This window comes from Phocoena phocoena, chromosome 6 (genome assembly GCF_963924675.1).
Source record: "Phocoena phocoena chromosome 6, mPhoPho1.1, whole genome shotgun sequence".
NCBI lineage: Eukaryota > Metazoa > Chordata > Mammalia > Artiodactyla > Phocoenidae > Phocoena > Phocoena phocoena.
Genome location: NC_089224.1, coordinates 87,613,583 through 87,637,569, shown reverse-complemented (window position 1 = coordinate 87,637,569; position 23,987 = coordinate 87,613,583). Strand labels below are relative to the sequence as shown.

Genomic DNA, 23,987 nt, shown 5'->3' with positions numbered 1-23,987 from the left:
TGTCAAATATCAGAGATCAGGTAGCCCAGGGACTTAAAGGAGGTCATCAGCGTTACCCATTCAGCAGTCTTTCTGCACTTGAGGTATTTTTCTGTTTTTCTACATGAAAATGTTTTATACTGATAAGAAAGAAAGCACATATACCCCTCTCTCTCTCTTTTTAAGGAGGTCATTAATGAATCTGGAGAGTGGTGGGGGCCAGAGTTTGCCTGAAATGGGCTGGAGAGCAAATAAAAGGGAGGGATAACAGATGAAATCTTTTCAGCAGTTTGGCAGTTAAAGGCAGGAGAGCTTGAAGGGAGGCAGGTTGGATGGCTGGCTTTTAAAAAGAATTATAGCTCATTGATCAACTAGTAATTCAGGGGAATATGTCTGTCTATAATCCAGACTAACTTGCTGATCCCAATGAGAAGCAGAACAAACATCCTACTCAAGTCCAGAAGCAGTAATGTTTTTGAATGTTGCTACATGTCAATAGGAGTCACATTAATAAAGAAGGGGGTTGCATTGGTCCAATTATATTGAATTTGTAGGTTCTGAAAGCCTATGCAATACATGGTTTACTCCACAAATAATGGTGATTCCTTGTATGTTTTGTTTGTTTGTTTGAATATCTATAGCTTGAGAATTTGTTTCTAACCATGAATTGGAATTAAACTGACTCAGATATGAACTGTAGGTCCTTTTATTCCATTTTACATGAAAGAAGGATTACCTATTTTTTTTCTTTAATTTTGAGGTGCCTGTCATTCTCCAGGAATTCTCAAAAAGTCCAGCTATTAGGTCTTAATTGTAACAAATTCTACTTGAGAAGTTATTTTTAGAATATTTTCTGTTTTATTCTTCATTGACTTCCTGTAATACTCTATTTTTTTCAGAGTTTCCAGGAATCAAACAGTATGCTATGCACATGTGTGATGAAAATCATTTATATTTAAATAATGTGTGCATGTACATTTATGTAGACAAGTTAACAGATATTATATATCAAAGCAATTTCCAAGCAAAACCTTTTAGGTAATCCCTAATTTAAAAGTCTCAACAGAATGAAAATCTGTAGCTTCATGACCTCTAGCAGGGTCTCCGAGGCCACAGCTGCCTGAATTCTGTAGTTAAAAGATTCCAGGGTCATCTCAGAATAGAACTTCAAGACACCCAGGCTACATTGACAGAATCAGCTTCTCCGGAGCCACAGCAACAAAGAAGGGCCATTCCACTTGTTTGGAAAGGGTCACCTAGGGTGGGGACCTAGAGTGTTGGTGTTGGTGTTGGTGTTAGCAGGAATTGAAGGACTTGGAGGAAAGCTCGCTGAAGCATACTCTGGAACAAATCGACCTGTGACATTCAAGGGAGAGAATTCATGCTTTTACGCTTTCTCAAGGGACACATTCTCTTAACCTCTAACTTTTGGAATTCAGTATTTTTGTCATGTGAACCTGTCGTACTTGCAAAGTTGTGGGCTTGGTGTCAGCAGACTCAGGTCCTTGTGTCCCTTGGCCAAATCACTTAGACTTTTTGGGGATTTGGGCTCTTTTACTGGTAGAAATCAACACGACTAATAAGCATATTTCAAACATTATGGTGTGTTCATGTATTCATTGCAGAGGTGAGCAGATTCTTGATACCATAGGTTGTTCTTAGTTAAAAATGATCACATTTGGCGTTGGGGCCATAGACCTGTGTATTCAGAATCAATGGCTGTCCTCTCTGGGGCTTTCATCTCCTTCTTGGCCTCATCTCCTTTCTCCAACAGTCTATCTTTGTCTCATTTGCACAGAAGTTACTGTCACCCATTCCCCAAGAGAACAATCTGAGGGATTACTTTAGTAGGGGGTGATCTTGGGAACTATAGCCTTCAGTTCCAGAAAGAATGCTTTTGGTGGTGGGATTTCAAGCACTGTGATAGGTGGATGGTGGGGTGGGTGGGCAGGGAGTGGAGAGTCAGATAGACATAAGCACTTCCATAAGTCACACTTGGAATGGTAACACCTCCTCCAGGAGCTTTCCTCTATATCCAGAGGGTCAGAACGATTACTTTGAGCTCTTGGCTAGATCTGGAGTTTTAAAATTTTGGCATGGGACAATCTTTATAGGCCATTTTCTGGTACCAGAAAATGACATCAATAGTCAGCTACCAACACCCTCTTTGTTTATATTGCCATTCTTCCCAGGAGCTCAAATGAACAAAATGCACTTTCGGAAAACCCCTGTGAGGCAGGGAGAGCATATATGTTCTGTTTTATGGACAAAGAAATGGAGGCAGAAAGTTGTGGATCATGTGGTTCAGTCAAATTTGACCCCAGAACCCATTCTCTTGATCAGGGTTGTCCTTTGACCCAGGCAAGAGGGACTCCTCTCGTGAGCCCTGGGCTGCAGAAGGCTTGGCTGTGGCCCGCCTCAAACCTCATCCCTTCCTAAGTGTGAAGAGTCCACAGGACCTAGGGGCCAGGCCACCACAGTTATGAGTTGCCTGGACCCCAGAATTCCTTGCAGTAAGGCCCCTAAGTGCACTTCCAGGGCTTGCATGGGCCCCCTCCCTGGATCCGTCCTGAGTGTTGACAGAACCACTGACATGTGGACCTGGGTTCAAATCATAGCCTGGACTGTAGCATGGAGGGGCTTGTGCAGCTAGGGGCCCACATGCACACCTGGAGGTTCTTCTGGAATATGATGGAGCTGGGGGTGGGAAGAGAAGTTGGCTGGGGGCCAGCTCTCCCACTCCACCACTTTCTTGACAAAACTTAAGTCAAAGGGTGAGGAGTCTGAATGTGAATCCTCCCTTCCAGTTTGCGCCAAAGTTATCTTTGTCAGGTAGGAGAAACTTGTTTTACGTTGGTTGGCTTGATTTATGAGTTAAATATTTGCACTTAAAGTATGTGGGCCTCCATTTGTACTCTTGCTTCTGTTCCTCAAATGTTATGGGCCATCTTGCTCCTGATTGTCAAAGCCAAAGCCAGAGGAAGAAGGTGGAGAACTGGAATGGTTATGTAATTTTACAAGACTGTGATTCTCTAGCTGCACTTTGCGAATCTGTAGAAACCTAAATACAAGCCATGTGTATCTATCACTGGGACGCTGACTAATATGATGAAAATAAAAAGGGGGCTGGTCCACATTGCTCGGTTTTTTGTGGCCTTTCTCCTCCACCCAGTTTGCTAAGAGAAGGAGCAAGACACTTTTCAGGGGTCCTCCCGGGGATCTGGGAGGCCCAGGCTGGGAACCCCAAAGGCAGTAAGTCGCCTCTTGAATTCCAAAGTCAGGGTTTGTCGTGGAAAACAACACCAGCCAATTGTCCAGAGGACTATCCACCCTCTCCCACACCCTGCGCACTTGAAAGGCAAAAAAAGACTAAAGGGTTGGCATCCCGAGGGGTTGCAGCCTCGCGGTCTCTTCCCCTTCCTCCTCCTCCCTCCGCCCCCTAAGTCCCTCTGACTGAGTAAATGAACAAAGGAAACAAAAATTGCTGAAAGCAAGAGTTTAGAGGAAGCGATGTCCACTTGTGCTGTTGGCTGCCCTGAACCTTGATAAGAGTCTCTGTTAGGCGCAGGCCCAAGCCCTGCGTTTGCCGCTGGTCCTGGGCTGGCCGTCCCGGAAGGGGCGAGGGGCGCGGACCCCCACCAGCACCCTCCGCCCCCAACCCCGCGCGCTGCAGGACGTCGCCCGTTTAAGGGGCGGGGCGCGGCTCCACGTGCTTTCTGCTGAGTGACTGAACTACATAAACAGAGGCCGGGAAAGGGGGCGGGGAAGGAGGGAGAGAACAGGCTTTGACCGATAGTAACCCCTGCGCTCAGCGCAGCGGAATCTATAAAAGGAACTAGTCGCGGCAAAACCACGGTAATTCTGAGGAAGAGTGAGTGCGGCCGGGGCCGGAGGAGCGGCGCCGACACCTCTCTCCGCGGGCGCAGGTGGGCATAACAGGGGGCGCCGCGTGACCAGCGCCGCCACAGCCCATTTCTGGCGGCGCTTTGCTCCCTTTCCCCTACTTCTTTCCCAGAAGGGTTTTTCAAGGGGTGGGGGAAAGAGCCGGAAACAAAAAGTGGAAAACAGGTAAGAGGCTCTCCAGAAACTTGGGCTGGGGTTATTGTTTTGTTTCAGGGCCGAGGAGACTTTGGGAAGCGCTGGGTTTCGGGGACTTTAGTCCGAACCCCCCCACGTCCCCACCTCCTGCAGCGCAAATGGGGGGGGGGGGCGTAAATGGGGGGGGACGTCCTAGGACGAGCTCTGGCAACCTAAAGACGCGGCGCCGCTGTGCTCAGGGTTCGCCCGGCGGTGGAGCCCGGGGAGCATCTTTGAGCGCGGAGACCCGAGCGCAGTACCTGGGGCGCAGTGGAATCGGGGGTTCCTGGTGGTGCTGGGGGCGCTGCAGCCGGAGTGGGGAGAGTGGCAGGTCTGGCACTGAGCTCTTCCCTTTGTTTGGAAGCGCCTGAGCCGGCTGGAATCCTCTCTGGCTGCGGGTCGGCCGGCGCCCACCCGGACAAATGCTAGTCCTCAGTCTCCACTCCGTTCTTGCTAGTTGGACTCTGGTCTGAGGATCGGTCCCCTGCGCCCCCGGACTGGAGCGGCGCGTTCTTGTTCTCCAAGAACGCGACTGGGAGGTGCACCAAACCGGGTCCCTAGCGCTAGTGCTCATTTGAGGCCTCGGGGGCTTTGTTTGGGTCCTTTCTACGGTCTCCGTACGCTCCCCGGAGCTGTTTCCTGACGCAACTGGGGCGACGAGAGTTCTGTTTCTTTAAAAAACGTTAGACTTAGAAGGAGGGCCTGAGGAAACCTGGAGCTGAGGTGCCCATTCCCCTGTCTCCCATCTTCCTGCCCTTTGCTGCTTGTCTCTTGGGGCAGCCTCAGGCCGGGCACGGATGGGGAAGCTGGGGCGAGATGGTGTAGCGGAATGACCGAGAGTAACCCCGGCGGGCGGTGCAGAGCTCGCAGCTCCGCAGGCGGGCTGCGCTGCGCGGTGGGGGGAGGGATGGCTGGGCGCCGGCTACGGGTGGCCACGGGGGGACTGATCCACAGCGCCTCCTGGCCGGGTGGCCTGGGAATCGGCTCCTTGGCCGGAGTGAGGCCGGGCTGTACGAGGCGTTGTCGATCGAGGGTTCCTGACCGAGATGCAGTGAAGACGGGTGTTTGCATACTGGGAGGAAACCTGGGGAACAGGCGAAAGCGCGTCTGGTTCTGTTTTGTTACAATGGTTCCCAACTCCCAGAGCGTTGCTAAATGGAAGGTTCTTGGGGTGTGGGCCAGTGCCAGGGTTGTGTGTAGGTGCCTCTTTTTCAACACTTATCAAAAAGAAGGGAATACACAAGATAAAAGAAAATAAGGAGAGAGAAAGAAAAAGGGAGAGAGAAAGAAATGCAGCACTACAAAAGCGATACCATCAGCTTTTGAAACCAACACTTTTCAGTGACACAACAAACTGAGCGAGTAGTATATACATTAATATAATAGAGGACAAATTTGATATTTAAAAAAATTCTTTGGTGATGAAAATCAGCAAGTCACTTTCTAAGGCCCGGTCCCCACCTCCCCACAGAGAACACCTCACAAAATTTTGCAAGTTCAAAAGCAGAGTTTTTCTGGTTCTTTTAACAATAGTTTGGGACTCAAACCCAAGTTTTGATCTGCTTTTCAGACAAAATTTAAATCCCAACTAAAAAAGTACTTAGTTTCTCATTTCCCCTTTTATTAATATTTCTGCCCATCTTCCTCATACCTACCACAAATTAACGGAGGCTTTCTTTTGTTCATATCCTTCTCTTGAGGCATTTCTCCCATATGCAAGAAAGTGTGAAAGCATGGAGAAGTTTCTGGAGTAGAACCTCTTCTGATGGTATAATAATTTTCAAGTACAAAGTTTTCATTGTCAGCTTGTTCCCCAAGTGCTCCTTTTATAGGAGCTTTAATGCTTTATGCAGTAATTTATGATAGAGTTTTGGGAAAACACTGGATACACAGAACACATTAGTATTTACTTGAGAAAAAGCAGTAGAATCAGAGTGACCAGGCTTCGATGACCACAGTTCCTTTAAGGGGTAAGAATTTCTACTGTACTCAGAGTAATTCATTAGCCGCCTTGCAGGGACCAGCCTAGTGTTCAGAATGACATATCTGATTGTGAAGGGAATACCTGTGATATGTGTCTCCCCTCCAGATGAGCATTTGAAATCTCATCCCTCAGTTTACATCTAAATAGAGGCCTGTAAGGGACCCTGGACACCTTTTGACTTAGAGAATATTTACAGTTCATGTGAGACAGTGTAAGACAGTAGCTTAGGATTGGAAAAGGGTGATTAAGGATTGGTTGTTTTCAACCTCTGCTCTAGGAAACCTTAATGCTTACGTTATTAAAAATGAATGAAACCGAATGAAACTCAGCAACACAGCTTTTTATTATCTTCTGTAGTATTTACCTTATATGGAGAGCAGTTGGAATATTTTTCCATCAAAAATTTTTTTAGGGGATCTTCCTTCCCATAAACCAAGTTGCTTATGCTGTATTCAGAGTGATTGTAAATATCTTTGCTATTTTAATTTTTAGCCCCTAAGATAAATGGACATTATCTTAGACTCCTTAATTATGAACTTTTTTTAGAATCTAGAAAACACCAATATATGTGATTTTTACATTTCTAAAATACTCTCGAATCCAAATACATTTTTATTTACTATCTGGATGTTAAAGGAATAATGAAAGTATAATGCTCCTTACGGTCAATTACCTCAGTATCAAATTTTAAAGATCTTGCTGAAAATTTGTTTTAATTTAACTATTCTGGGAGAGGGGCTTCACTGCCCTTCATATTTGCATGTGGAACTAATCATAAGTGCCAAAGTTATTGCAATATTTATTTAATAGACACTGTTAAATAGCACCAGGTGCCAAGTACTGATACAAATGTTTTTCAAATACTATTTTAATTTTTACAACAAATCCACTTATTATCCCTCTTTTGCAGACTGAGAAACAGAGAGGGTAACTAACATGTCCCCAGCCACACAGCTTGCAAGTGGCAAAGCTAAGTTTTGAACCCAGCCAATGAGCCCCAGATTTCTTTGACTCCCACACTAAGCAGTGAGGTGGTACAATTTCAGTTGCCATGGGCAGAGCACTTTGTGAGGATGCTTGCTGAGTTCCGGTATATTCATCTGCTCTAGCCTTTATCAGAATCTGCAGCCTGTGTTATATTTCCCTTGTTGCTATGAGTGGGCCAGACAAGTTCTTTTCAGCTTGTTGGGACATTGGTTGTGTAGGGATTGCAACACCATGGAAAGGATAGACAATAAAATTTGCTCAACTCTAATTCTTTACTTGGTTTAAAATGAAAAATTTACTCTCGTTTTAGTCAAGTATTTGTGAGTAGGTCTACGATGATCTCGAAATCTTTTCCTGTGTGATGCATAGAAAATGGATAGACAGAGGATTTGGCTGTAAAAGGATAAGGAACAAAAGAAAAAGGGAAGGGATTTCCCTGTGGCCCACTGGCTAAAACTCCGAGCTCCCAATGCAGGCGGCCCGGGTTTGATCCCCTGTCAGGGAACTAGATCCCATATGCCACAATTAAAGATCCCACATGCTGCAACTAAGACCCGGCACAGCCAAATAAATAAATAAAATAAATAAATAAATAAAAGGGGAGAAAAAGGGAAGAGAACTATTAGTTAGCTGTCAATCTTAATTTTGGTGAATTTTTAAAATTGGTTATTGTACAATATGACTTCTGCTTGTTTTACCCCTAATTATGTCTTGGACCTTCTGAAATAAACCGTTTTTCTGTTACTGCCATTACAGTCTAGGAATCAAATTTAGCCTTTTCTTAAGGCATCTTTCTCTGAAAGTACATACAGTTTCAAAGTCAGCTTAATAAAAGTGAAATAGGTTGGGAAACTCTTTTTTCTTATTAAGTTGGTGTAGCACCTTAGAAATAAACTCTTAGGAAAGATTTCTTCTTGATAAAAAGTTACATTATTGTTGATTTACCTTATGCTGGGTGTTGTTTCAAGCATTTCACATGTAATAATTTAGTTCATTCTCATGAGAACCACATGAGGTGGGTTCTGTTACTATCTTCATTTTACAGATGGGGAAACTGAAGTATAGACAGGGTAAGTAGCCTGATCATGGAGTTTGTAAGTAAGTAGTGGAGCTGAGGCTGCATCCCAGGCAGTCTGGTTTCCATGAATTTACTAATAGCAGGGTAAGGACTTCATTAAAATATCAGAGTTTTGACAAATGAAATACTAGCAAAAGGCAAATAATGAGTCTCACTTTTCGTATGGATATTTCCAGCTGCAAATAGTTCCCTGGGTAGGTAACCAGCATAGGTGCTGTTAAAGACGCACATTTTTGAAATATCTGAAGCCAGAGGAAGAAAATCTCACATGTAAAATTGCTTTCAGGTAGTGCCTTTGGTTGTTCTGCATTCTGTTGAGATGATAAGCTGTATTAAAGCAAAGATCATTTACTCTGAGGAGCATCAGACTTGGTTCCTAAAACAAAGGAAAATTTGAAATCCTGTCTTTTTCCATTTTGAAAATCTACTCTAAGACCTGATTTAAATGCCATCCTTCTCATAAGCTCTCCTGAATTCACACCTTCCTGCCAACACAGAGTTAAAATTAATTATCCCCTTCTTTTTTGCTCCCATAGGATTGGATCACAGCACTATTCATGTCATGGGTTTAATTGTGTTTTTGTTGTTGTTTTCGTTGTTGTTGTTATAGTTCACATTTATTTGTCGTCTTCTTGAGCGTATGCTTCTCCAGGAGGGCTTTGATTCATTCTCCTAGTCCTTAATTCACCCTCCTTGATATGGAAGGGGATTCAATAAATGCTGACTTAAACAAGTCAGAGAGAATGGGGAACTAATGTTGGTTTTCTATATTCTAAAGATGAATTGAAATGTTGGGATAATCACAGAAAAGCTAGGAGTTCATTCTTTCCTTAGTGGAGTAAAGTGGAATGAACCTGATGAAACATGGGACAGCAAAACTGTGGATTATTTTGCTTCAAGAGTAAGTAATAAAACAGTTTCTTGTGAGTTTTTGAAAAAGCATGAACAGAAATTGGAAGTAAATATAATTTGTGATGAAAAATGTGTCATTAATGAACTATTTATATGGAGAGCATGTTCGAAACTACAGAAAACAGTACTGCAAATGCCTAAGGTCTCTCAAAAGGTGAGCCCTATTGATAAAGAAATGAAGAAAGGACGACCAAATGGTATGAAAGTTCTATGCTCCTTCAACCATCCTACCAACAGCTGGTTAATAAATATTCCTTTTGAAGAGTTAAAACCTGGACAACTTGAAAAGGCTGAAATACTTTATGTTTCAAAATGTGGGACATTTTATGTGAAGTTATCTAAAACTAAAAAGATTTTATCAGATTTAACAGTATTAATTACTAAAGAAGTAAAAAAAACCTCTTTTTTGTCAATGGAAAATATTGAAAAAGGCTTAGAATGCTTGGTAAAATCTAAAAAACTTTGAAGTGGTATTGATCCAAAGTAGAAAAAAGTGTGTTGATGAGAAAGTGCTTGTTTTTTTAGTAGATCATAGTAGGTATGAAATAGTGCCTTTATGTAATACCAAGGTGCTTACTAAGGAAATCAGAAATATGCCAAGACAAGCTGTGCCTTGTAAATGGATTTGGTTTGAAAATTTTAGGAACATGCCATTTGAGTCCATTGTGTGTTTAGTTGCTCATTTGGAAATAAAGATTCTTTTTCTGAAAAAACAAAAAACATTTTATAAAATGTTTTAAATTCATGTAGTCTAGAAATAGAATTATATGAGGAAAAACTCTAGTTAAGTTTAGGTTTATGACAGACTGAGAAATATTAGTATGTACCTAGGCCAGTTTACTTGTTGTAGAGCAAACAATTCTGACTCCATTCAGCTTCATTTCTCTTCTTGAGGCAGCTGTGATTTGAGAAAGTGCTGTAGTTTGTGACATTTCACATTAAACTACTTCTATTTGCACATTATTTTTTAAAAATAAGAATGAGATAATTCACTAAGTAGTTTAGAATTTAATTACTTAAAAATAGCATTTAGTTTAAAAAAAAAACCCAAAATAACCTTTTATGTATAGGATCTTTTCTTTTATTCTTTTTGTGTGTGTGTGTGTATTTGTTTAGAACTGCAACATTTTCTATGCCAAATCCAACTTCTAAGAAGCATTTGGAAGTCAGAACATTTTATTTGGCTAGTCTTGAAGTCAAGATGTTTTATGATAACTGGTGTTTAGTCCGGGACACTTCCTAGGAAGAATTTTGTATATAAAAAACTAATCAGGGGCTTCCCTGGTGGCACAGTGGTTGAGAGTCCGCCTGCTGATGCAGGGGACACGGGTTCGTGCCCCGGTCCGGGAAGATCCCACATACCGCAGAGCGGCTGGGCCTGTGAGCCATGGCCGCTGAGCCTGTGTGTCCGGAGCCTGTGCTCCGCAACGGGAGAGGCCACAACGGTGAGAGGCCCGCCTACTGCAAAAAAAAAAAAACTAATCAGTGGCTATCAATTATTGGGAGAGGATTTTTGACTACATAGAGAATATGATGAAAGCTGTGATTCTCTCCAAAGAAAAAATATACACAGGCATGTACACTCCAAATTTTACATATAATTACATACAATTTGACGTAATTATATTCCACATGTAATTTGAGAAACAGACTAAGGAGTCATGTGACCCTGGGCAAGTCATTTTACTTTTCTGAGATATAGTTTCTTGGTTGATGAGATGAAAGAGGCTGAGTACATGACTTTTAAAGAGCTATTCAAGCTTTTACGTCCTCTAACTCTATGTCTGTAGTCAGGAAAAAGGATGATTCTTTGATTGGAGCTGCCCAGAGAAATGTCCTGAGGGACAGGCTTAGCATTAGTGTAACAGATCGTGTGGGTTTTGAGAGGTGGAGTGGAAATACCCAGGGGAATGCCTAAAGAGCGTTTTTGTTTGTTTTGTTCTGTTTCTGTTTTTTTTTTTATGAGTGTTTTGATGAGAGTGATGATGGAAGAAAAGAAGATGGTAGGAGGAGAGGAAGGTAGAAGCCTGAGGATGTTGGAATTGTCTATTTACTCTGCATTAGGTGGATGAAGACTTGAATCATGGAACCAAAAGGGGAGTTTCATCCAAAATGCAAGGGAAGGAGGGGTTGGTTGATCTCAATAAATTTCAGTGGAACAAACATGATGTAGTGAGACACAGTGAGACATTTGTCTCATTTCTGACTCAGCATCTGGAGAATCTCTCTGAAAGAAAATGTTCATTTGGACTCTCCATTCTGGACATCTCCATTTTGAGTGTAGGTTTTGCTTCTTACATTGCAGTCTTGTTAAGCCAATACATGATAGGAAAAAAAAAAGCTGACTTTTAAGACTCATTCATCCTCCAAGAAAGGATGAGAATTGGACTAACCTTATGAAAATATTTCTAAATATCTCAGAAGACTTTCTGGGGGTAGATGGGCAAGACACAAAGTTTTCTAAAGCATTGCTCTGAATTAGTTGTTTCATAGATCATAGTAGATTAGGACTAGAAGGAAGAAGAAGGGGAAACAAAAGAAGCAAGAGTTTTCAGGATTGGGGCAGGCATGGGAGGAGGGAAGGAACTGCTAAGAAGTTGTTTGGGTTTCATATCCCTATTTACATTTGCTTTGCAAAATTTCTGTGGGATGCCAGGTTGGGAATAGTTTTTGCCAAGAGTCAAGCCAAGCTTGTTTTCTTGAAGAAGCAAGTCCCCAAGGGGATGACAGCTTGAATTCAGTTGGATCTGGTGTTTAGATGATCCAAGTTTGACATAAAAGGTAGCATTGATGGAAGTAGCAGCTTCCCTGGGAAAGGCAGAGAGAATGTAAAGGCCCAGACTGATGGCTTTATTTAAAAAAAAAAAAAAAAATCTCTTTATCTATCTCTATTTATTTATTTTGGCTGTGCCAGGTCTTAGTTGTGGCATGTGGGATCTTTTAGTTGCAGCATGTGGATTCAGTTGCAGCATGCACGCAGGATCTGCAGAGTCTTACCAACTGGACCACCAAGGAAGTCCCACAGACTGATGGCTTTAGATTGATCTGTAGACTCTTCTCCACTCCCAGATGCAGGGTCTTGGGATGGAAGTGGCAGTTTACCTTAGCTGGGGTGAGGTGTGATCTCTGGTACTGGACGAAGGAAGGAAGAGGACGACATAATATTTTAAAAATGTGTGTGTGTGTGTGTATCTGTCTATGGCTAATGTACAAAAAATACCATTAAACTGAAATTCATTTCTTCAGCAAATATTTTTCAAACACCATGTAAATACTAGGTGCCGAACAAATGTCAAAAGACTTTAAGGATCTGCCACCATGACAATCTTTAGCTTGGCGTTCAAGGTTCTTCGACATAAGACTGACCATTTTGACGGCTTTGTCCTGGACTTTAAGAGGCATCCACTGCTCTGGATTTTCTCACCAGTGATGAGCATGTAGTCTGACTCAGTAACTATCTGTTAACTGACTCTCCCTCTATGGGTTTTCCTCTTTTCTCTGATTTCTACTTTAAGAACCCCTTCCTGCTATTTTTTGGCTTCTCATCGTTCTGGAATCTCACAGCCATGTTTCGTGGTCGGCTTTTGTTTGCACTGTACCCTCTACTCTGATTCCTCACTGACAGAAATTTTGCCCCTCGACCGTGGGTAGATGAGCTCGGCGTGGGCTAGGCCTTGCCCCGCATTACCATATTTTCTCCTCACTGGATCCTGCGGTAGGCAGCGTGTAAGCCCTCAAATTATTTCAGTGGACTCACACTTTTGTAATCATCAATACATATATTTTTTAAAGTTAACTTTATATTGGTTCTCTAAATTGAAAACTGATATCAGTTGTCTCAAATAAAAGGTAATTTTTAAAATAATTAGAATGAAAGCAAATTATTTCTTAAACAGTCTGTCTATAAAATAAACTTGCTTTCTAAAGGCACTGACTCTGAGACTTGCTCTCACTTTGTTAAAAAAGGGAAATTAAGCACGTGTTAAAGAGACATTGAAGAGAAGATCAAACAGAAACTTTCTCCTTAATGTAATACAGTTTTTACAAAGGCTAAAGAAGTGCTGAAAAGAATGTTTTCTCATTGTGTGAGTGTTTAATACTGTGCCTGTCCATCCCCTAAAATCCTCTACGTGGAATTTAAGTACTGCTTAAATTCATCTTGTGTAGCTTTCCTGCATTTGGGGAAATATTGAGGTTGCCCCACTTTTCAGATGGTGCACCTGATACAGAGACTAGTTAAATAATTGGTTCCTGGTTCACATGCTTCGATCATGGCAGAGCCGGGGGTTCAAACTCGTGTCTGAAACCCAAGCTCCAGGCAGTTTTCTTAGACTCAGAAGATCTTCTACTCCACTCTATTTATCATAAAAGCTTGTTTTCTGTTCTGTGGCTCAGAGTGGTAGAATGTCTTACCTAAATTGACTCCCCAGCAGTCAGTAACTGGAACTTAAAATCTTAGCTTCTTGCCTCTTTAATCCAGGCTTCTCGCTACTGTACCAGAATTTAGGGTAGTATTTACGGTGTCCTTTTAGGAGAGAAAAAAGAAATTGGGTCTATAAGTCTGTCCTTTCAGCTTACAATGGGCACTGAATCTTTGAATATTGAACTGACCTCATTTATTCTGTCTGTTGGTCCAATTTGAATCTTAATAGGTTTTTCAACTGGATTTTTTTTTCTCACTCTCTTAAATAAACATTGCTCTTTGCTTGTAATTTCCTTCTGATTTTCTTTCAAATCAGAAGGAAACTCCACAGAAGTCCTAAAGGTTGAGTCTTTCCTGGGGACCGTTTCCTTTATGCAAAAGTACAAAAACCCTATGCTAATTTTGGCCATTTAGGATTAATTGTGATTAAAGGCAGTTTATCAGGTCTTTTTTCTTTATTTTTAACTTTAATGATTGTGTTAATTATAGTAAGGACCTTGAGTTCACGGTAAAGAAAGCCTTTGGTCAAGTGGTGTTTATTCAGTTGTCAGTCCTGTTGCCGGATTTGCAAATTTAGTGGAATTAGTGCCATTTTCCAGTTTCCAACTCCAATCACATTTCACATGATCACAGTGTGGCTTTCTCCTTGGCTGTCTGATGCTAGGTTCCAGTGGCCTCCGTTGAGGGGAGTGGATATGCCCCTGGAGGCTGCAGAGACCAGCAAGGCACTCTGTCCTCAGGTGGAGCTCCACTGGGGACTCCGTGCTCACCTGATGTAGACACTTAGCACACGGTCGCTTGGGAGATGAGAATGTGTGCATTTTTAAATGCCAGTGTCAACCGCAGTTGAAAAAAGAGGCTAGCAGGAGTTCCACTCAATAGTTTAGTTTCATCTTTCCTTAAGCACTTTTTTATCTGGCACGTAAAATATTTGATTTGTGAAGATCTTAATGACAGTAGCACTTTCTAGAAGGAATACTCAAAATTATGATAATATTGGAATAATAGAGATCATTTTCCTCTGGGATCATCCTCCCGGACCTCAAATAATGGAGTTCATGTTGCCATTATTTGTTTTTAAAAGGATAACATCCCTCATTTTTTGTTTGTCAGAATCACAGGTAGGTGAGTTTAAACTTGTGATCTTATTCCTCTTTAATTCAGCGAGGCAGCCAGCAAAGTGGTTTGTTTTGGTTGTTATAGAGAAGAAGTTCATTTATGAAGCTGGAAGGGCAGGGCTTAGACCCTGTACCTCTGTGCCTGCCGTGGAGTCCTGACTACATCCTCACCTACCTGGTCAGCTGGTCCCCACTGGGCTGCAGGGACAGAGGCATCTCGGACACATGACCTGTGCCTGCACTGTCTCCAGAGCTGGCTGGTGAAAGAGGAGGTTCTGGAGAAGGTTGCTGGGTTTGGTCACATACTCTACGAGCTAGAACTGGAAAAGAGCCTGGAGATAAGATAACTTGTTTTGGCAAGAGTAAAAGGAATAAAGTGTTGAGGTGGAAAAATTATATCCAGGTGTTGATATGCTTCACTGAGTGAGTTCTTGACTTGAGCCTCTGGGTTTAGAGTTCAAGGCACCTGAACAATGCTGACAGTCCTGTATTAGTGGCTGAGCCCCTAGGGGAGGTACTCTTGTTAGCTGGCATGTTTACTTGTTTGCTGCCACGTTTACAGGGGTTCTAGCGCCTCAGTCTGGCAAATTACAGATTCTCCTTTGCTCACATGAAGTCCATGAAAATGAATGTCCTTCTCAACAAATTAGAGTGGCTTTGGGGAAAACCAAACTAAATGTACTCCTATTTAACCTGTGTTTCTTTGAACACAGCTGGAAATTTTGTCATGGTTTCGGGCTACCTGAACCTGTATTTCAATGACATTTCTGACATGTTAGTGTGGTGAACCTGCTTTAACTAATTTTTCTCATCCCTGAGGTCTGACTTCAGAGGCTTTCAAATTCCCCAAGTGTTTCCGAGCACCAAGTGGTCCTGGGCTCTGGGCTCAGTGTGGCAGAGGATGGTAAGATGTTGAGACACCGTAGCTTGCTGCACATGGCTTGCAGTTTAGCAGGGACCACCTGAGAAGTTGGTACACTGGAGGACGTGGTAGGGAGAGCTGAAGAGATGGAGGAATTAGAAGGCCCAGATTGCAAATAGGTAATTGACCTGGAGGCTGGAGGAAGTGGGCTGGAGAAGAAAACTGTGCTGGGTGCTAAAGATGTGGAGGACGGCGGCCTTCATGGAACAGAGGAGCTGACTGCCCCCAGAGTGGGAGAATAGTGTAACTGGGTGGTGGGGTCCCCAAACAGGGGTTTATGGTACAACAATGGCAGAAGTGGCATGAGGATACCAGCGTAACCCTTTCACATCTCCCACTGAGCTGGGCACTGCAGAGAGTTCCAGTGTGTTCTGGAAAAGCCCTTGGGGGAAATCGTGCCATCTGTGGACAAAGAAGGGAGAAGAGATTCCTTTAATAAACTGCCCGTTTTGTGCCCCATCCTTGATGAATGCTTTACGCTGTGAAGTCAGCAGCACTAATCATTGTAAATAGCTGCTGTTGGCTGGATACTTGCTTTGTTCCAGGAACTGGCTAAATATTTTATATACATTATTTGTTCTATTTAATGGAGAGGATACAGGGACTCAGAATCCCTAGGGTCCCAGAGCAGGTGAGGAGCAGAGTCAGGATTCAAAACCTGCTTTCTCTGACTCCAAAACCTCCCTTCTGTCTACCGGGCCAGTTAATTCAAGAAAATAAGAGTTAAGGACGTGTGGGGAAGTTTGCTGCACTGCAGGAAGTAGAAGGCGGTGAAGGGATTTGGGTTTGTCTGTCCCCAAGTCCTTTGAGCACTGTTACGGGAGATTGGGACTGACATATATATACCAATATGTATAAAATAGATATAACTAATAAGAACCTGCTGTATAAAAAAATAAATAAAATAAAATTCAAAAATTCAAAAAAAAAAAACTTTTTAGCCTGGGAGAAGGTTGAACATCTGAAGATGTTGACCCTTCCGAGATGTAAACCAAACAAAGTGGTTGTTTTGTTGATACAGTCACCAAGCCTTTTATCATAAAATTCTCTTGGAAAATCCTCCTCCAACAACAGGGAATATTATCCCGTCAAGTTTTTCCGCAAATAAAGGATTGCTCATGGAGGTGGGCTTGCTTGTGTTTCTGTATCACTCAGGGTGTTTGTGACTTTGACAGTTCCTTCCCTGCAGGGCCCTCTTGCTTTGGCATTATGATTATAGTTGAGAAAATTTTTCTTTCTATGACATGTAATGTAGACAGGTATTTCATTTCTAGGAGAAAGTTTCATTTTTCCTATATGCTACACATCCCCAACCAGGGAAAAAGCAAATAGTTGTATTGTTTGCTGAAGTCTTCCTTTGAAGGTTGCTCTGTGTTTGTTTAGTGGAAATCAGCAGGGGAAGAAGGGTTATCTCTAACATTTGGTCAGAATTCCTCCATAATTCTACAACAATGAAACAAGAACTTGGGGACAGGATAGATTTGCTTTCAGAAACCCTGGATCTTGTCAGTTTTAGAAGTCCTGAGATGGTTTAGCTGGTAACAACTGGACTGTTGAGAGTGATAAATAGGATCTTTGGTTGTCCAAATATCAGTGACATGATAGAAATAGATTTACCCTTATTTTCTTTTTGAATTGAAATTCAAAAAGAATCTCCTTTAAAATAGAATTGTTGACAGCATGAGGAATTATGCTTCTCAAAGGCTCGTTACAGATTTGTACAGTATTCATGTATCTCTTCTAGCTGTACGTTTTTATGTATTCATGTCATAACTCTCATTTTGAAAATTAGCTATTAGCAAATACTTTTGTCCAGGAAATTGAATATATATTTCAGGGTGAAACAAGAATGTACAGTTATCTATAAACTTATTGTTACTAATAATCAAGTAAGTATGATACATTTGGTACTTAAGAAAATATCCCCTTGAGTTACAGATTGTTAGAATTGATAAAATTCATTGGATCTGTATTTTTTAAACAGGTATTGTGATAGCAGAGCCTCTTCTAGAATGACAGGAATCTTCGAGAATGATAGAATGGCTTCCTTTTATCCTTGACTTTTATCTTGGAGGATTTCTTACATCTTTCTTTCTCCTTAAATTTGAGTATTAAAATGTTATGGTTTAAGTAGGAACACAGTTTCAGGGGTCACTGAGTACCAGCCCACGGCCTTTCTGCAGGCCTTTAAGGGTCTAGTGGCAACTAAGGACAGTTTCACTGAGTTTGTGGGTCTGCAATATGGTTGGGGAATGCGAGGGGGTAGAATTTCAGGATTAGCATGAACGACCTTACAGGTAGAGAGCTCACTGGCAACTGGAGACCAGGAAAGAAACTGAGGCAGTCAAATTAACTTCAGCCTTAATAAAACTGATGGCTCAGCCTGGGAGAGATCACGGGGGGACTCCATGGGGCGACTCCCCTCCTTCCACCACGGCAGCCATGTCCTGTCTTCAGTCATGGGTGCAATGAGCCTGTTCCAGCCTGGTTTTCTGACTGTCAGTAACCTCACTAGCCTTTTCCCTGAATGTGGCTACTGTTCCAGAGACATATACTCAGAGAGGCAATTAAAGAACAGACCTTTTCCAAGCAAGCATGCTCTGGTGGGCTTACAGATTTCATATCTTCATTCTTCAGGACCCTCTACATCTCTCTGGAGACGAGATGCAGCAACACCTGTGATCCTTGCATTTGCATCAGCATCTCATGAAGAGGCCATTCGTTGAGCTTTACCGCCAACACGTTTACTACAATTCATATGTGATATAGTTAAATCCTGCCGTAAATCCACCTCCTGCTTTTGTTAACGGCTAGTTATTTATTGAGATAAGACATCTAGAAACAGTTTTGTCAGGAGAGATGCTGATCGCTGTTGTCACAGATTTCAACTTCTATCTCACTTCTGGTGACTGTGGGGAAATTTGTCTAACAAAGAAGAACACACACACACATTTATTTATTTATTTATCTATCTATTTATTTATTTGCTTAAAATTTAGAGAAATAGCTGTCATAAAACCACTGGTTTTAGAAGACGAAAATTAGTTGCTGACTGCATATTTGCGGTGTATGAACTCTTTGGGTAGAACTGATAGGAAAAATGTGTTCAGAAGAAGAAGCAGAATTGTAGGAGGAATATAGTAGTGGGAAAGTGGGAACAGTTGTTGACAAGTTATTTCTTGAGAAACCTGGGGGCCAGCTCTAACTCTAGGGGGTGAACCTGGGCAGGCCACTTGCTTTTGGGGGCCTTGGCTTCTCTATAAGATTGGGGTGTGGTGGAAGCTGGTCTCCAAAGCCACAGTGAGCTCTTTCTATCAGCTGGGGGTTGGCCTTGCACAAGGTTGTCCTCTTCTGCCTTGTGGAGCCGACTTTTCTGCTCCAGTGAGAAACGGTGGCTGTGTGGTCCCCACTGGAGACCGTCCTGTCCTGGAGCAAGCAGGCTAGAGGGTGGTTCCCACCCTTTGACAGAAACTCAGTCTCACGTGCTCACAGCGTTCTTGCAGGGAGGAAAAAGACCAACCAACCCTTGGTAACTGCACAAACTAAGAGTTTCAGGTAGCAGCGTACGCACATGCAGTTTTTTTTCCTTACTACGTGTCTGTAGACAGATTTAATGCTCCAGGAGGGTAGAAGGCAGTCACGGGATGCAGTTCCTGTTTTCCATTTGATTTCACTAAGTGGGAAAAAACCCTCCCACCTTGTCTTTCTAGCATGTCTGCCTCTTCCTCTTTCCTCCTTTCCTCTTTATATTTCTCATGCTCTTTGAAACTTACATGTGAAGTTCAAAAGGGCCAAATGTTTTGGTGAGGAAGGGGGTTGGGGGAGCAGTACAGTAGGTGCTGACTGGGGTCATCATTTCCCCCATGGCACCAGGCAGGCTTCCTGTGAACCTATATTTTTTCTTTCGCCAGCATCACTGAGTCTGTCTGACATTTCAGGTTTTGGTTTAGGGAAAAGTTAAAAGATTCACGATCCCAGCTGTCACTTGGTGACCCTTTTGCCAGTAGCATATGGCATACTCTCATTTCACTAAAGAAAGGAGTTACCCACCCCTCGTTACTTTCTGCCTGCTTACTCTGCTTTATTTTTCTTCATTACTCCTATCACCCACTGCCTTAACAACACACTGTTATTTGTCTGTTTTATACGTCCTTGCTAGAATAGAAGGTCCATGAGAGCAGGAACTTTGCCACTTTTGTTCACTGCTGAATCTCCAGTGTCTGGAACAGCACCTGCACATATAGACATTCAGTAAATGTTTGCTGTGGCTAATGGCAGCCTTGCAGAGTTAAGGCTGCAGTTGTTTGTGGAATGAACAGGGGGTGAAGATTTTATTCACTATTTACCTTCCTAGGGAATCACACAATAGTCAGGCTTTACACTATGCAGTACTTAGGTCTTCCAAGGCATGATTTGACTTGTGGACTATGTTAATTATTGTCATAGAACACAAGTGTTTTGGGGGGAGGGAGATCAAATTATTGACATATAATTTACATACAGTTACATTTCGCCTTTTTGCACGTACAGTTAGATGAGTTTTGATAAATGTATATAGTATATGTATAACCACTACCACAGTCATGGTATAGAATATTTCCATCACTCAATATTCTTTGAGGTCTGTCCTCTCCCCCACCCCCTGGCAACCACTGATAGGATTTCTGTCCCCATTGTTTCACCTTTCCAGAAAGTCATACAGATAGACTCATACGGTATGTAGTCTGTTATGTCTGGCTTTTTTCTCTCAGCATAAGGCTTTTGAGATTCACCCATGCTGTCGCATGTATTCGTAATGTAGCCCTTTTTTATTGCTGAGTAGTACTCCATTTTAATTTATTCACTAATTGATGGACATTTGCATTGTTTCCAGTTCTGGCTATTCTATATAAGACTTCTGTGGATGTTCACATACAGGTCTTTGTGTGAACATATGCTCTCATTTCTTTTGGGTAAATACCTGGGATGGGATGGCCGGGTTATAAGTCTGTGCATGACTTTACAAGAAACTACCAGAGTATTTTATGAAGTGCCTGTTCCGTTTTTCTTTTCCACAAGCCATGTAGGCGAGCGCCAGTTGCTCCACATACTAACACTTTGCAATTTTAAAAATTGCAGTAGTTCTAGTGGGTATGCAGTGGTATCTCATTGTGGTTTTAGTTTGCATTTCTCTGCAACTAATGATCTTCGCTTATTTGAGAAGGTCATGGTTCAGCAGGCTGTGGTATTCTCTAGGTATTAATAATTTTAGAAGATTAGTGGCACTTGAAGTGAAATTTTTTTTTTAAAAATTGGCCAAAGATTTGAACAGTGGCTTCCTCAAGGTCGTGCTGTACAAAAAAGGTTAGAGTATGGAACTATGTTGAATTTTGGCAAAGCGTGATCCACCTGGGTGACTGATGCAAAGACCTAGAGAGGGAGCACCTAGGACTTGGCATGAAGGTGGGGAGAAAGCAGATTCATGGTTCCTCTGGCCTTGGGAGGGCCTTAGCTAAACCTGTTAGTGGGAAGCCTAGCTAGATTGAGTTACACTTTCCCAGATGTCCCAGGAGTCACCTGGGAAGCTCAGCAGTCCTTGTGGCCGTCACAAGTGTGTGGTGAACATAGAGCCCCCTCCCTGGGGACAATTTGCCTGAATCAGTTTATCAAGCTTGAGAAACCGGTTATCACGGGCCCAGGAATGCCACCACCCTTCCATCCTGAATCCCTATTTCTCATGCCCATCTTGTAGCTAATTAATTGAGCAAATATTCCCTGAGGGCTTACTCTATGCCTGATACTGTCTTGCATGCTGGGGAAAACTGCTATGAAGAAAGAGGTCCTGTGGACTCAGAAAGTGGCAGAAACGATGCAAGCGAAAACAGAGGCTGCCCTGGGTGCACCTAGGAGGGGCTCCTAACCGAGTGTGGTCAGGACAGGATCCTAAAGTTGAGGAGCTGGCCAGGCTGACAGTGCTGGGAGCAGCAGCTTCAGGACCGGGAGCGCACAGGAGTCCCCGTGGTAGGAGAGAGGGCCGTCCATTTGGTGCCGTGGGTAGTTTTGCGGGACCTGGTTTAGGAGGTGGGGAGTGGTGAGAGAGGAGGCTGGAGTCATCGGGGAGACCAGCTAAACCAAGGTGAGGACTGGACTTTATCCTCAGGGCGGTGGGGTGCTGGCAGAGGTTTTAAGTGGTCGAGTGGCATACCTGGAACTTGGGTTTAGTGGAATAACTTTGGTTGCTCTGTGATAAATGGATGGAGGGGGCAAGACCGGAGGCAGGGAACCCAGGGAAGTGGCTGTTTTGGTCACGCGGGAGCCAGAAGAGGGTGCCCTATTGACTGGCCGTGATTGTGAAGTAGGACCCTTTCCAGCCAGTAACTGGAAATGTGCATAAGGGCAGAAGCGAGTGTGCTACTAGCTTTGAAACATTGAGAAATCTAGTACATAGTACGGCCTTCTTTTTGGTTTTGGTTTGTTTGTTTGCTTCCTTGGAAAACTGATGTAGAAATGTCCCTTGGGCTTCAGTTACCTGAGCAGAGGAATTCAGGCATTGCCAAACCCTCCTCTCTGGGCAAAATCGCTCCCAGCAGTGGTCACCATGTCCTGAGGTGGGAGGAGGGGATTATGCAGGAGGCCGAGGGCTGTGTCAAGGTGGGCAGGGGAAGTGGGGCAAGAAGCCTGCCTGTTGGTACCCAGCGAAGCCAGAGCAGGACCTTCTACTGCTGCTCCAGGCTACTTCTCGCTGACTTCTCTGCGTGTCTCCTGGAGGGTCTCTGAGGCCGGAATCCATGTCTGGAGACCCAGAAACTCTGCTTTAGGAAAATATTCTCCAAAAAACCTCCTCCTGGCCGTTCTCTTCTCGTGAACATTCTATAGAGGCGTGTCTTCTTTTCCTCTGAGATTCTCCACTCAGATTGAGGGGATTCTGTGTCCTGGTTTGGGCCTGGGGGTCTCTAACACTAGGCCATTCTGATTTCATCCTTCCTACTTTGCCGGAAACCCACATTGGACTTGCTAGAAATAATGGAGTAGAAAAGGTTGTTTAGACAGGATATAACCATTTCTCTGTTAGAGGGTACTGATAGACCAGAGAAAGAAAAGTGGGGAGAAGGGAACTCATTTCTTTGGCACTTACAGTGTGCCATGTACTTTGTTGGGGACATACTTATATTGTCTCATTGAATCCACTGAATAGCATGCAAGGTAGGTGTTGTCATCCCCATTCTATAATGAGGAAATTGATGCTCAGAGAGCGTAAAGATTTGGCCAAGGGCACATAGTTGGGAAGCCGGACCTAATTCCTGTCTAGGCTCTCTTTCTGCTAAGTTAATTTTCCTTTTTAAATTACAAACTTGTGTTTCAACCTCCTCATTGTCACCTTGGGGATCTGAAAAGATTCTTGTAGCTTCTAAATTAACTAAGTGATTCCTGGAGAGCAGCTTTTGCATGAGAAAAATCTAGCTAATTATTTATTTCTGTGTTTCTGGAATGCAAGCCTTGTCCTAGGCCACTTTCAAAATAATTTGGGATTGCAAGCACGCAGCTCACAATCGAATTCTGGTTCTCAGCGCTTGGAGGCCAGTTGCCATCTTTAAACAACAAATTGTGGATGGACACAGTGCTGATTTAACTCTTCTTTTTGGAGTGAGAATTTTTTTCGGGGGGGGTGGCATCTGTGTCCATTTAGAGTTTTGCTGAGCAAACAATAAAGAAAAGAAATAGGGGGACTTCTCTGGTGGCGCAGTGGTTAAGACTCCGCGCTCCCAATGCAGGGGGCCCAGGTTTAATCCCTGGTCAGGGAACTAGATCCCACAGGCGTGTCACAACTAAGAGTTCACATGCCACAACTAGGGAGCCGGTGAGTTGCGAGTAAGGAGCCTCCAAGCCGCAATGAAGGGGCCCGCCTGCTGCAACTAAGGAGCCCACGTGCCAAAACTAAGGAGCCCAAGAGCCACAACTAAGGAGCCCACCTGCTGCAACTAAGACCCAGTGCAACCGAATAAATAAATACATCAATAAATAAAAAGAAAAAAGAAGTAGGTCCTAAGACTTGACGATTTCAGAGGAATCCCTGATTCGTTGGCTTGTCAATGAATGAATTAAAATACATAATAGTAGAGTCAGTCCTTCTTCTCAGACACTGCAGACTCCTTCCATTCCCTCTTCTTTTGTAGAAGTTTTTAATCCAGGTCCTTGTGGGGTGGGGACCAAGACAGTAAAATCCTGCTATAGGTCACCCTTTGCATTGAGGTCTGTTTGGACCCACAGACGTTTAGTGCAATACTTGGTTTTGTATGCACAAGTGCACCACATTCTTAGCTGTTTTTGCTGTTTGTTCCTCAGGCCTAATATCCCACCTCTGCTCCATCAGAGACCACAATGATTAAATGAGCCATTTTAGAGGTAAAGCCGGTTTCTGATTTCTGCTAAGGGTTCATGACTGTGAAGTGGCATCAGGGCCTAACTTTGACCTGTGCATCCCTCCCTTCTTCCAGTTTTCATTTTTCACCCTTTCCCCAACTTTAATT

General features: G+C 43.1%; 1 protein-coding gene across 1 annotated transcript in view; it reads left to right on the top strand.

Annotated features, from left to right (window-relative positions):
- The first annotated feature begins 21,779 nt into the window (after positions 1-21,779).
- ABCA1 (ATP binding cassette subfamily A member 1) overlaps positions 21,780-23,987 on the top strand; it is a 115,988-nt gene continuing 113,780 nt past the window's right edge. The window contains exon 1 of the mRNA XM_065878535.1: positions 21,780-22,337. The gene's annotated coding sequence lies outside the window, so the exon portion shown is untranslated. The remainder of the gene's footprint in view (positions 22,338-23,987) is intronic.